The 13,247-nt window shown below is 35.8% G+C and overlaps 1 long non-coding RNA gene across 1 annotated transcript; it reads right to left on the reverse strand.

Annotated features, from left to right (window-relative positions):
• Positions 1–7,373: 7,373 nt before the first annotated feature.
• Positions 7,374–9,301, reverse strand: LOC145584843 (uncharacterized). Its single transcript, XR_014100428.1, has 2 exons — positions 8,989–9,301; positions 7,374–7,629 (listed from the first exon to the last, which is right to left on the reverse strand). It is a non-coding gene; the product is annotated as an uncharacterized LOC145584843 (long non-coding RNA).
• Between the last annotated feature and the right edge of the window lie 3,946 nt (positions 9,302–13,247).

Consider the following 13,247-nt stretch of genomic DNA (forward strand, 5'->3'; position numbering starts at 1 on the left):
GGAAGTTATGGCCAAAATACTAAACTGGGCCCAGTTATTTATTTTAATACGGCCCAATGATCTAGAGGAGGGCCCAATATTAATTATTATTCCTAAAATTATTAGGATTAATTATAGTTTTCTAGAAGTTTCTAGAAAGTTCCTTTTAATTCTAATATTGTTAGATTTAATAATTAATTATCTTTAAAAGATTTTTATTTGGAATAAAATATTGTTTTGTTATCTTAAAAATACGTATTTTATCTTCTGTACGGATTCCGTAGATCAAGTTGATTGAAGATCGGATTCCGCGTGAAGAAAAACGCGCTAATACAGGCTGTCGCCAAACGACAAGTCTGTCGCCACGCGACAGACTCTGTCGCCACGCGACAGACCCTGTCGCCTCGCGACAGACATTGTCGCGTCGCGACAGAGTTAATTCCTGGCGACAGCGTGGAGTTTTATTCCTTATCAAATTCTATGATTCTCCAAATTATTTTCATTATAAATAGCGTCCGAATCCCTGTTTTCATTCATCATTCATCAATTCTTCCTCAATTCTCTCAATCAACTATCAATTCATCAACTTTCATCAACTCTCATCATGAATTCTCTCGATCAATTCTCATTAACTCTTCCTTAATTTCTTCTTTTTCTCTCTCTTTTTCCAAACTAGCTTTTTAAATAAAATATTCCGCATTCACAAGATCTTGAATCTCCTAGCCAAGTTCGAAGTTGCCTTCGCCCTAGACGTGAAAGGTTGATAATTTCTGAGGGTTTGGTCCAAAACTAGTTTAAACTTTATTTAATTTGATTTCAATTTAATTATTTAATTATTGTTTATTATTTTCATTGAAGTTTACTAACTTGTGTATTTTGTTATTAGAAAGAGGTACGAGGCTTCAAAGTAAGTAGATTAGCTTACTCTCTATTTCTTTCACAATGTAGAAAGCATGTTTATTATTGTTTGATTCCTAGTATCATGTTAGGATGTTATTTTATGCTTTCTAGTGTCATGTTTAGGATGCCTTTGCCCCTTTCTAATATCATGTTAGTACCATGTTAGGTTTAAAGCTTTGATCTTTATTGTTTAGTGACATGCTAGGATTTGTTATTAATCTTGTTAGTATCATGCCTAGGATCTTGCTATTATATTTAAGCTTTATTATATCATGTTATTATCATCGTTGTTATTGTTTATTAGTTATTATGCTTATGTTGCTTGATATATATTATTGTTATTGCTTGATCACGCCTTTTATGCAGGTTTAAAGGGAATTTGTACTTGAAATCACGCTTAATAAGATAATTATTAATTTGGTTTAGGCTAATGTGATTTTAAGTCAAGTGATCGCCAATAATAGTATTATTTGTGCATTAATATTCAACCAACATAGATAAACAGGGTAGGTTTAATATAATGTTTGTATGTTATTCGAAAAGCGCACATGAATACGAGCAGAACAAAGTAGAGGCCTATTTTATAGGGCGGGTCCTTTCTTTTGTAGATTGGATTCGTACCCTCATCCCCGGACCCTGTTTGGTTCAAGACCTTATGGAGTAGTTGACGGTCCTTTGGATTGTCTTTTGGGTTTACAAGTTCCTAAAACTTGTTGGCGACTCTTTTTGCTCTTTGTCTTTCCCTTTGGAACGCCACCGTACTTTAGTGTATGATCACAGTGGGGTTCAAGTTTGGGGTTATCATAATGCTTGAAATATTCCCTACAGTTTTTGGCGACTCCACTGGGTAGGATTTCTATTTATATTCCTGAAATTTATTTAATTTTGGCAATTATTTAGAATGAGCGGATGAGACTCGAAAAATTCTAAGTATTTCATGTGCGTGATTTGATTAACATTATTGTCATATGCATTAAAAGGTCCTCATGGGAGTACCCCATGAGTCAATCCATAGGAATTTTACACGTAGGAAATTTGAGAAATATCTTTCATGACTAGAATCGAAAAGATGATGCGAAATCTGGAAAATTCGAAGAACACAGAAACTTGCCAAGGCATGTAGGAACTAGCGTCTAGAAAACAGGGCTTGTCGCCCGTAAAAATTTTCTGTCGCCTGGCGACAGGAGCTTTTTTGCGGCGACAGTCCCTGTAGTCTGGCGCCAAGTTCTTCCAATACCGAGCCAGGGGTCTGCCTTCTTGCTTTGACCATTTCTAGTGTTGTTGGCTCGATTTTGCTTATTGATTGAGTTATTTTCTCAGTTTTCTGAACCCATATGTGTTCTACATATGGAAATAACCCTCTGGGGGTTCCTGCTTCACCTGCCCAATGGAATATCCCACTATCATGTGCAAAGTTCAGATTTGGGTACGTGTAATGTTTGTGAATCCACCAAACCATGGAGTCGAGTCCGATTTCATCACGCACTCGCGGAATCCTGTCCATTCGCTCCAACCCTCCCGGTAGGCTTGTGTGCAATGCATATGGATTCTTAACCATGGACCTTTTTGACTTAACCCATATCCTCGACCTTTAGAGAACTAGAGCCATGGTTAGGTTGCAAACTCATCATATTGTGACTATGTGAACTACTTGTGCACCCTTGCTTGTATATATTATGTATGTGTTAACCGTTTGTTTGACTTGTGATTAAGACTAAATAAATTGACTAATGACTAAAAGGACTTTGTCTAATTAATTAATTAATTAAAGGCTAATAAATTAATCAATTCGACTTAGTATGACTTTAGGCATGTCCATGTAGAGAAAAATTACTGGAAACAGTCCAGATTAATGTTCCAGCAATGGCACATAAATTTGGACTGTGGCGCTGCAGTTTAGTGTCTGTCGCCTGGCGACAATTTTGTCGTCTGGCGACAGGCTCTAAACAGTGGCGACAGTCCTGTTGTTTTAGCGACAGTCCAGTTCTCTTGCTCGAGTCATCACGACGAGTCTAATTCACAGTCTACTAATCAGTTTATCAGTTTATTAATGGTTCAAACCATGTTTAAGTCTTTAATTGAGTTTAGGAACTTAAAGTCCAATGGTCATACACTAAGAGTTAAAGACTTTGTTTAATTAATTAATTAATTTGAACTAATAAATAAGCCTAAAATCGAGTCATAGTTCCTTTAAGTCAACCCGGATTTTTATTCTCGTATACTGCACATGCGTCAACTTGTTTTGGTCATAGCCGGAGTTCTAGGAAGAACCACGAGTCGTACAACCTATGGATCTGTAGCCCCGAGTTTTATCTTTAATTAGGCGTTGGTTTCGTCCCAATCAGAGTCACAGATTAAAAGTTATGGCAGCTGCTGAAGCGGCTAAGGAGGTAGTTTGGATTAATAAAGGGAGCATCAGAAGGTCAAACATGTTAAGCAGCGATTTCACATGATAAGGGAATGGAAATCAGAGGGTAAAATCATAATTTGTAAAGTTAGAACGGACGACATTGTAGCCGATCCACTTACTAAACCTCTGCCTCAAGTGAAGCACAACAAGCACGTTGAGGCAATGGTAATTAGGCACGTTGGAGATTGGCTTTGATTTCTTTGTTTAGTGTTTTAATTAATTTTTGAACATTTTAATGTAAGACACTAAGATGAACCATTCAGGTTTTGGAGTAATTTAATTTCATGCAATTTTATTACTCCGTTTCTATTTAATTGTGATTAGAATTAAATATTGAGTCCATTCGATTATGAGAATATTCAAAACAGGGTATCAAGACCAGTCTTGGATAAAGAAACACCTATTAAGTGAACATTGAATATTATAATCGAAAATTATCCCTAATCGAGGTCATTTAAATGATGGACGATTATTAATGACCGCTTGAGATTAGTGTGTAGTTTGATTTATAGCACTGTTTCTTGTGCTACAAGGACATGATTGTCTTAAATCATTTGTACAGGTATTGGTTTAGAACCATACTGGATCGACCTATGAGAATACTTTAAGAGATTTATAAATCGTCATAAGTATACTTCTCATTATGGCTATCGGAACCTCTTTCTTCGACCATGGGTATTGTGAGTTCTCTTGTTTAAGTACTAGTCCGTTTTGATGTTAGTCGAACGTCTGTCGTACATGGAGATTATAACGGCAACACTCGGGCGGCTAGGTCCTCTTAGTAAGAGAAGTTGACATTATAAGACTGGGAATGTCCCCCTACTAACAATAGGGAACATGCCTTTGTTGTTTACAAGGCCTCTCGAAGAGCGAGACTGTGAAAATGCATGGCCGTGCTCGGATGGATTTTAGAAATCATCTGTTTATTGACAGTTTAACTCGGATTTCGAGAAACACTTCTGGATGTAATAAGGATGACGAATAATCTTACCTTATAGTTCATGACACTACTAAAATTTAGCCAAATTGCGACCGCCTCTGACGCTCGTTGAAAATAGCAAAAACGGTAGCTGAAATTAATTGTGACTGTCAACGGTCGTAACGTGGCGGTCGTTATTCATATAGTCGCAAAAAAAAACAAATTACGACCGTTTGACGGTCGTAAATTTTTTGCGACCGTTTTTTATATTTTCAACGACTGCTTGGATGACGGTCGCAAATTTATGTAATTGCAACCGGTATACAAAGCGGTCGCAAATCTGGAAATTAGCGACCGCTTAAGGTCGTCGCAAAAAGTTTTTAAAAAAACAAAAAAAAAAAGAAAAAACCGCACCCACTTTCTTGTGAATGCAGCCAGCCCCATCACTTTTACCTACCCTAAAACACCTTTACCCACCTTAAAACACCACCAGCCACCTCCTAAATCTCACCCAACCACCACAATTTCCATCCCTTTGCCGTGAAAACCCCAATCAGCCACAATAAAAGCCACCCCTCAACAAAATTTATGAAAATAAAACCCAATTAAACCAACTAAAATTAACGAAAAATAAATCTAAAAATAACAAAAATCAAACAATTTCACTTTGAATATCAAACCTTAAAATTAATGAAAATTAAACCACGAAATTAAACCAACATTACCCGAAATTCAAACCTAAAAATCAACGAAAACAAAATCAAACCCAATAAAACAAACCAGGTAAAAAAAAAAAAACAACAAAAATCAAACAAAACAACCAAAAACGAAACGAAAATTAACCAAAAACTAAACGAAAATAAACCAAAAACGAAACAAAAAATAAATCAAAAAAATGAAAACATACCTCAAACTTAGAATTTTACCTCAAATTTGGTTTAATAAGGCCAAATTCGACCATGAAAAGTCTAGATCTAGACTTTTCATGGTCGAATTCCACCTTAAAAACCATTAATTGTACTTGTTGAGAAAAACGAACCCAAACTCGCCAATAAAATCGCCGCTGCCAAACTCCTTTAAGGAGGAGGAGAGCCAGTGAAGATTGTGGCGGAGGAAAGATGGTGGCGGAGGAAAAATTGTGGCAGAAACCGGTGAAGAGAAGAGAAGAAACAGAGAGGAGAGAGATGAGAGGAAAGAAATCAGAGATTCAGAGGAGAGAGGAAAGAGAGGAGAGGAAAGAGAAAGAAGAGAGGAGAGGAAAGAGAAAGAAGAGCGGCGTGAAGTTTAGTAAATTAAGGTTGGGGTGAGATGGGTAACATTTTATACCCGAATTTCTTTTATAAAAAAAAAGCTTTTTGCGACCGGTTTTGGCGGTCGCAAACTTCTTAAACAGTCGCAATTTACAAAATTTACGACCGTTTTTGACGGTCGCAACAGATTTTTATAATGTAGAATTATTTTAAATACCCTTGCGACGGTTTAAAAGGGCAAAACGGTCGCAAATCTGCGACCGTTTTTAAGACGGTCGTAAATTTCATATTTTGCGACCGTTTTGATGGCAGTCGTAGAAAAACGGTTGCAATTTGACCGAATTTTAGTAGTGTGAAGAGACATTAAGTGACATAGGACAAAGGTTGTACACTAAAAGCACACTTGTTCGGAAGGACAAGTGGGAGATTGAAAGGAATGGTGTCCTTCGAACAAGTTTATTATTCCGATAGAGGGTTCGGAGCTATTAGAAAGCTAACTATTCAGTAAGTTCAAGTGATCGGAATGCCTAGGTGGAGGCTACTTCCAATCAGTAATATTAATGTATAATTAATATTACAGCTTAATCTTGACTAAACCCTTCGGGTTACACCCAAGCAACTAACGATCCGACACGACGAATTAATCCAAAAGGAATTAATGAGTCACTCGAGTATTATGAACAAAGACGTCGGATTCCGAGCTTAGAGTGTCGGAACCGAATCTCAAAAGTCGAGCCAAAATTTAGGAATTGGCGAGACGGGAAAATGCTTCAAGTAACAAGTAAAAACCCTAGCCACGCGAAAGGCTAGGGAAGCGCACCACGTTGGCAGCGCACGATGACAGCATACCATGTGGCAGCGGGCCGTGGACTCGGGTGACGGGTCATGGACGTGGACCGAAGGGTGGCAGCCCAACTGAACCCATCTTGGATGTGAGTTGCCTTGGGGAGAAAGTGAGGAAGTGGTCCTCACCTAACCATGTGATACTTGTTACTTAGTGATTCCTTGGTTTATTTAACTAGGAATTGAATTCAACATTTTTTCCATGTGGGATCTTTTTGAGAAAAAGTCCCACATTGAAAGATGAGAGGAATTCACAAGGAAGCACTCCTTATAAATAGTTAAGGCATACCTTGGGATTGTTCACTTGAGTAAGAGCTCAAAAAGGCATCTACACTTTATCGAGAGAAAACCTTTAATCTCATTAATTATTCGAGTAGTGTTTTTGTCCGACTTGGCTAACCTCCAAGTAAGAGACCGATCGGGGTCGTGTTGTGGGTGGATATTGTCGAAGGCCGTTGCGCTTGTGAGGCTTAGATTTCTCAAGTAAGAGCTCCGTTGGCCGAGCGAAGCACGCATCAAGGGTAATTTAGTCTTTTCTCTAATCTTGTTATTTATGTCTTTTGGTTATATTAATTGTGAGTTTTTCCTTGGGCTCGGGTTTTATTTCCGTGGTGAGTTAGACTTACCGAAACCCAACATCATTAACGTTAATTGCCTCTTTTTAAACTCTTAAAAATAGTGTGTTTTGGACATTTATATCACTAAAATTATTTGTTGACATATTTTCCCTAATTTGTTGCCAACAATTAAAAGAGCTCTTTGGAAATGGGTAGCTATGGCGATGCTCATATCATGTGTGTTAGCCACCTTAATTTTATACATTGTACAATTTGATGGATTTAATAATTGAGATATATTATTAGTGGATAGAGAAAAATTTAATAATTGAGCAAATTAATAGATTCATTTGCAGCGGTTAATTCCATAAACCCCTGCAAATTAATATTTTGATTTGCAAATAATTAAATATGTTATTGTTGGATTTTTATTTGTCTAATATGCTAATAATCTGCTGTATAAAAAATTTCTACTCTTAAGACGTAATTGCACTAGTAAAAAGAAAAATACCAAATTGCACTTTAAATTGCTACTCAAAGGCTTATATATATAACTTAAATATTCCCATTAACAAAAGCCTGTATAATTACACTTTTATCAAAAAAAAAAAAAAATTACAATACATCAGCCATTTCAACAGCTTAGCATAATAAAAGAGCAGCCGCAATAGTAGTGGCGTCAAGCAGCTAACAACAACAATGGGGTCGAGCTGCCAGCAATTATTCTTGATCATCATTTGACATTGTCAATTGAAAATTTGTGCTTTTATCCTGCATACAATTAGCAAATATCCCAAGTTAAATATGTTAAAAAAACTATCCTTAAAACAGCATATAATCAGCAAACTATTGATTTTATGATGGAGAGGCAAGAGACATTAGCCAAATAACATAATCAAGAACACAAAGCTGAAATGCACAGGGCACTATCTGTAGATGGTAATCTGAAGTTGTTTAATTGGCTTTTGATACTTATAAGACAAATCCAAGAATTATATATATACACCAAATATTAGAAAAGAAAAGGGGGGAAAAAAAACTCAAACTAGTAAAATTTATACATGCACTAGTCAACTAGTCACCACTATACTTTTTTTTTTTTTTTTGCTTCGTATGATGGCAAATATCATAGCAAAGAAGAAATATCATGGCTAATCTCTAAAGTATAGTAATAAGGCACATAATAAATCAACCCCAGCCGTTTGTAACCCACCTTTTATAACCAATTTACGCGATTTTTCTATATGATAGATTCACCATCCCACACTTTGTTCCTTAATAATTTCAAAACTCTTTGTATTCATAAATTTTTACAGATTACTAGAAGCTTAATTTCCTAACTAAAATATCCCCACAAATTTTAAAAGTTGATTTATCTTATAACACAAAAGGTAACACAAAAGGGCAATTGCAGTTAATCACCCAACTTCAAGAAGGAGACAGTTTCTTTTATATATCCCAGCCATAACTTAGAGAACTTAGAGATTACAAAAGGCAAACTTCATATGCATTAACTAATTCCCAACCCCCAGTGAACAAAAAACATCCACAACAACAAAAGAAATCACATAGTTTCCGTCATTCATCCTAAAGTTCATATACCAACACAAATTATGTCAATCAACCAACATTAATCAAATAAGACAATCACCAGAAAATTCAAAATTCATCATACAAAAACCTCAATCAATTAATTGAACAAGAGAATAAAGAGATAAATCATAATATGAGAGTAGAATTAGACTTAGATACGAGGAAATTCCAAGAGTTAGTAGCGGTGACGATAGGCGGAGGAATTGATGCTAAAGACTAAACATCAGCGAAAGCAGGGCGATGAATTGGCTGGAAATCGTACTAGTTGTTCCTGTCTTTCTCACATCAGATTGCTTTTTTCGATATTAGGCAAATCACAAATTCAAGACAATAAACAACACTAAGATCAAAATCAATACAAAAAAAGCTTAAAAATCAAATCAGATTATATACAACAACAGATCTAATAATGATGTTGAAAATAATCAACTTTAAAATCAATTAAATATAATCGCACAATTGTATTCATCAAATTAAACCTAGAATTTAAATACAAACATGTTCAAATCTTTAAATAGAGAGAGAACGTGAGATTACTTGAATTGGATCCATGTATAAGAGATAGACTAAGGAGCAAATTGAAGGATCATAGTAGAACGTGACGGTGAAGAGTGTTGACAGTGGTGGAGAGAATGTGAAGCGTTAGCGGCAAAGATGACGGTTAGCGCCGGTGAGGATGACGGTGACCGAGAAAGATGAAGTCGATCTGGTGAGGAAAGAGGAAAGAGAGCGGCGGTGAAGGGTGAGAGAATGACTGAATGAGTAATGAAATGACAAAGGAATAAGGGTTTGGGGGTATAGGAAAGATGAATGATTTGCAGCGGATTTAATGTTTCACCCCTGCAAATTAATAATTTCAATTAAAAAGAAGGGAAAACATGCTTTAATTTGCAGCGAATAGCACAAAACGCAGCAAATTATTAGCAGCAAATAAATTTTTTTCTTGTAGTGAGTATTGTAATACATTGTTAAATAAATTAGAATTTATTAATATATATTGGTCTTTAGTTGTTTTTTTTCTATTTTTTTTAATCCAACTTAAATAAATACTATGTACTTTATATGATACAATATATACTCTCAAAAAAAAAAAAAAATTATAATAAGGAGCAATACAATATAAAAATGTGCAATAAGGAGTTTACATTAAAAATGTGCAACTATTCATGACATGTTTTTGCTTCCAAAAGCATATGAAAACAAGTTAATTTTCAATGAAGGAAACAAGATAAATAGAGAACATGCAAATATTACAAATGAGTGGAAGCAAAAGCATGGTATAAGTGATAATGACGATTTCAATGTAAATGATTTTGAAGAACTTAAAAGAAGGAGGTGATGACTTCATATGTTTCATTTTGACGTATGTTTGCAACCCTTTCTTGGCTCCTGTTGCAAATTGGTGTATAGATTATGTTAGATGACCAACTCAACCAAATGCTTGCTTAAGCTGGTGGTTGAGGCCCACCCATACCTGATGCGAATTAATTCCACTTTGAAGGAAGGGTGGATGAGATTCGAACCCGTGACCTCTATGTCACGTTGGTTCCGATAACATGTTAGATGACCAACTCAACCAAAAGATTAAGCTGATGGTTAAGGCCCATGAATATGTTTTATACTCTATCAGATTAAAAAATCATAAAATACACTAATAATAATATGAAAGAAATACATAATCTAGATTTTATTTTATTTTATTTTATTATTTTTTCTGTTTGATAATCCTATGCACTACTGTGGGGAAATTGACAACAAATTAAACCATCAAGGTCAAGTTTAGTAGTTGTGGTGTTTTTTTTCAGCTAACATTCTTCCATAGCCTCAAGTTTAGAGGAATCTTTCAAAAATGGAATTATCATTAATACAACAGTGGGACATATAAGAGGATGTTAACATTCTTCCACCGCGCTCCCTTTTCTCACTCTCTGCTCGTCGGCGACTGGGCTAGTTTTGCCTAGCCATCGCCGGCGAGCCTAGTCTGTCCGTCAGTTCCCTTCTCTAGTGGTTTATTTTGCTTTTTAAGGTTCGTAGGTGAAAGTTTCAGGGGAACGCCGAGCGTCTTCTTCGGTGGGTTAGTGGTTTCTGGTATTTCGTCAAGTGTTTTGCAGCTAATTTCAGCGACTTAAGAACCAAAGGCTATTCTTAATGCCGCCGTCGAAAGGATTTTGGTTAATTAATTTCCCGACGGTAAAGGTGAAGTTAAGACTAGGGTTTCCTCGTGTAACCAAGGTTGGGTTCAACAAGTGGTTCTTGCTGCGTTGCCATTGACGATTTCTTGGTGTTAGTTTTGGTTGCTTGGTTTTTCCTTTGGCCGTTAGTGGTGGTGTTTTAGTGTGTTTTTCAATCTCTCTGTTTTGGTAGTGCTTGCTTTTGTGTGTTAGGGCAGAGGTATAATTGCATCTTTATTTCCTTTGCTTTATTCGTGTTTAATCGAATTCCTTTCCTTAGTTGGTTTGGTAATAATGGTTATTATGGAAGGGGATCTTTTGTTGAGATTTGGTGGTAGTTGTTTTCTTGCTTGGGTTTGTTTTAGCTTTGTCTTAGTTTGGTTGCTCTGGTTCATGAAGTTGACAAAGTGGATGGATGTAGAAGTTTATGGTTTTAGGGGGTGGGCTAGTAGGCTACCTTGGGTGTTAGGAGAAGCAAATAATTTGCAGGGGGACAAGGTTTATGTTTGGTTGTTTATTTCTTCTTCTGTCTTGGTTAAGATGAAGTTGGAGAAGGATTGTTTCAATGGAGTTTTGGTCTAAAAGTAAGTTATTTCTTAGGTTTTACTTTGAGACCTTTAAAGATGGAAGACGAGATCGGTCTCAGTTTTGAAGACCCTCCATTTGCGTCTATTTTATCTTTTTGGATGATTGGTAAGGAGTATGTTACTTGTTCTTGTTTGAGGGTTGCAATCTCCGTTTTGGAAGGACGGAGGAATGCATTGGAATTAACAATGGTTAATTCTGTTTTTAAGTCTTTGTTGTGCTTAGCAATGGTTTAGGTTATCATTGCTTTGTTTAACCTATATCCGAAGGAGGTACTTCGAGAGCCCTCCAACAAGTTTAAGCTTTCTCCCTTGGAGGAGAAGTCTAAGATGCCTAATAATATGGGTATCATGTCAATAGGTCATGCGACCTTCATGGGGAGAATGAGTATGGGTTCCCAATCTAACTTGGCTTTAGGCCGTTGGGACTACTCATTGAGTTATGAGCTCCAAGTCTCGCTTACACATGATTTGCAATCCTCTATTGGTAGCAGTTCCTTTCTTCCACTACTTCCATTAAAGTTTCGACACCATCTCTATGCACGAGTTTCTCCTCAATGGCGATGTCATATTCTTAGTTTTACTTCCCTCGGTTGTTCTTTGACCTCAAGAAGCACAGGTAAAATGTGTTTTTGCAGGTTATTACATGTACGAAGTCTTTTACAAAATCCATCCATGTCACAAAGGCCCCCAAGCATGCTGATCACCACAAATATCTCTTGTTTTAAGTTTAGTAGCTATGTTGGTTTGTTGTAATTTTCTTAGTTTCTTTACTCTACTTAGGTTGTAATACTGTCTTTCGTTAATAGTATCTTTTGTCCAAAAAAAAAAAAAAAACAAGAAGTCTTAAAAAAAAAAAAAAAATAATTTTAAAAAAAGAGGAGGTTAACAAGAATAACAAATGAAGTGAAAGTATCTGTTAATTTATGACTCGAAATCTTATAGGGATGACTTTAAATGCAGATATCTGTCAAACTACAAGTGATTTTAAGGTGGTTCAAGTTGGAGGTGATATCTTATTTCAAGAGCTTTTCAACAGTAGGTCATATAACCAATTTCGATAAAACGAAGCTAAAACGAACGTTGCTGATGAAGTACTCGACTTGGCACACTCATGCCAAAAGAAGGCATGCTCGAGTACGGTCGCCGTTTAGAATGAGCTCTCGAATCCGCCACCCGTGGATGTGTGTGTAATTAGACCAAACCACATAAATATTTGTGTTTTTAGTTTATCTTCTTTATTGCGGGCTTTTCTCGTTCCTAGTTTTCATTGACTTATTACACATTATTAATCAAACACAATTACACCCTTATTTCCTAACAGTATATTTTGGACAAATAGATTGAAATCGACTGTAAAAATCTATCTAAATTGTCCATAAGTCAAGATAAATGACGATTATCAGATGTTCTTAAACATGCATACCAATTTGAAAAAATGATTTGTAATAAAACTAGAGTAACATTCATTAATCCATCTTACTTGATGACAAATAATGAGATACATCAATTCAAGTATCAAATGATGTGATTTTTATAAAGTGTTCATGATTGTAATTCTACTTCTAATATTTTAATGTAACTCAAGCTAATGTATTGCTAATACTTTGCAGGAAATTCAAGAATTGAGCAAATAAGCAACTCTTTTTTCAAAGCTACACAAAAGCTCAAAGAAGTGAAACAAAGATCATCAACTTCAAATGAATCTCTATTAACTATTCAAACTCAAAAACTCCTATCTAACCTTTAATTACAATCATCATTCGATGAAATTGTATCATCACGGGAAAAAGAATGTGGAAAAATGATGTTGATGGTGATGATGGTAAAAATTCGATCTCCAATACAAACTTGAATGATCAAATTGATGGTGATTATGTGTAGACACCTAATTGTGTCTCTCCGAACCAAAACTCAGAGATGAATGTCTTTTATCAACCAATTGGTCAGGTTACATGTCGGGAATTAAGAATTGCTTGAATTTCTATCCCATTCTATTTCAATCCAACTAATCCAATCCATTCCTAATCCAAGCATCCAT

This window comes from Chenopodium album, chromosome 16, assembly GCF_948465745.1.
Source record: "Chenopodium album chromosome 16, dcCheAlbu1.1, whole genome shotgun sequence".
Classification (NCBI taxonomy): Eukaryota; Viridiplantae; Streptophyta; class Magnoliopsida; order Caryophyllales; family Amaranthaceae; genus Chenopodium; species Chenopodium album.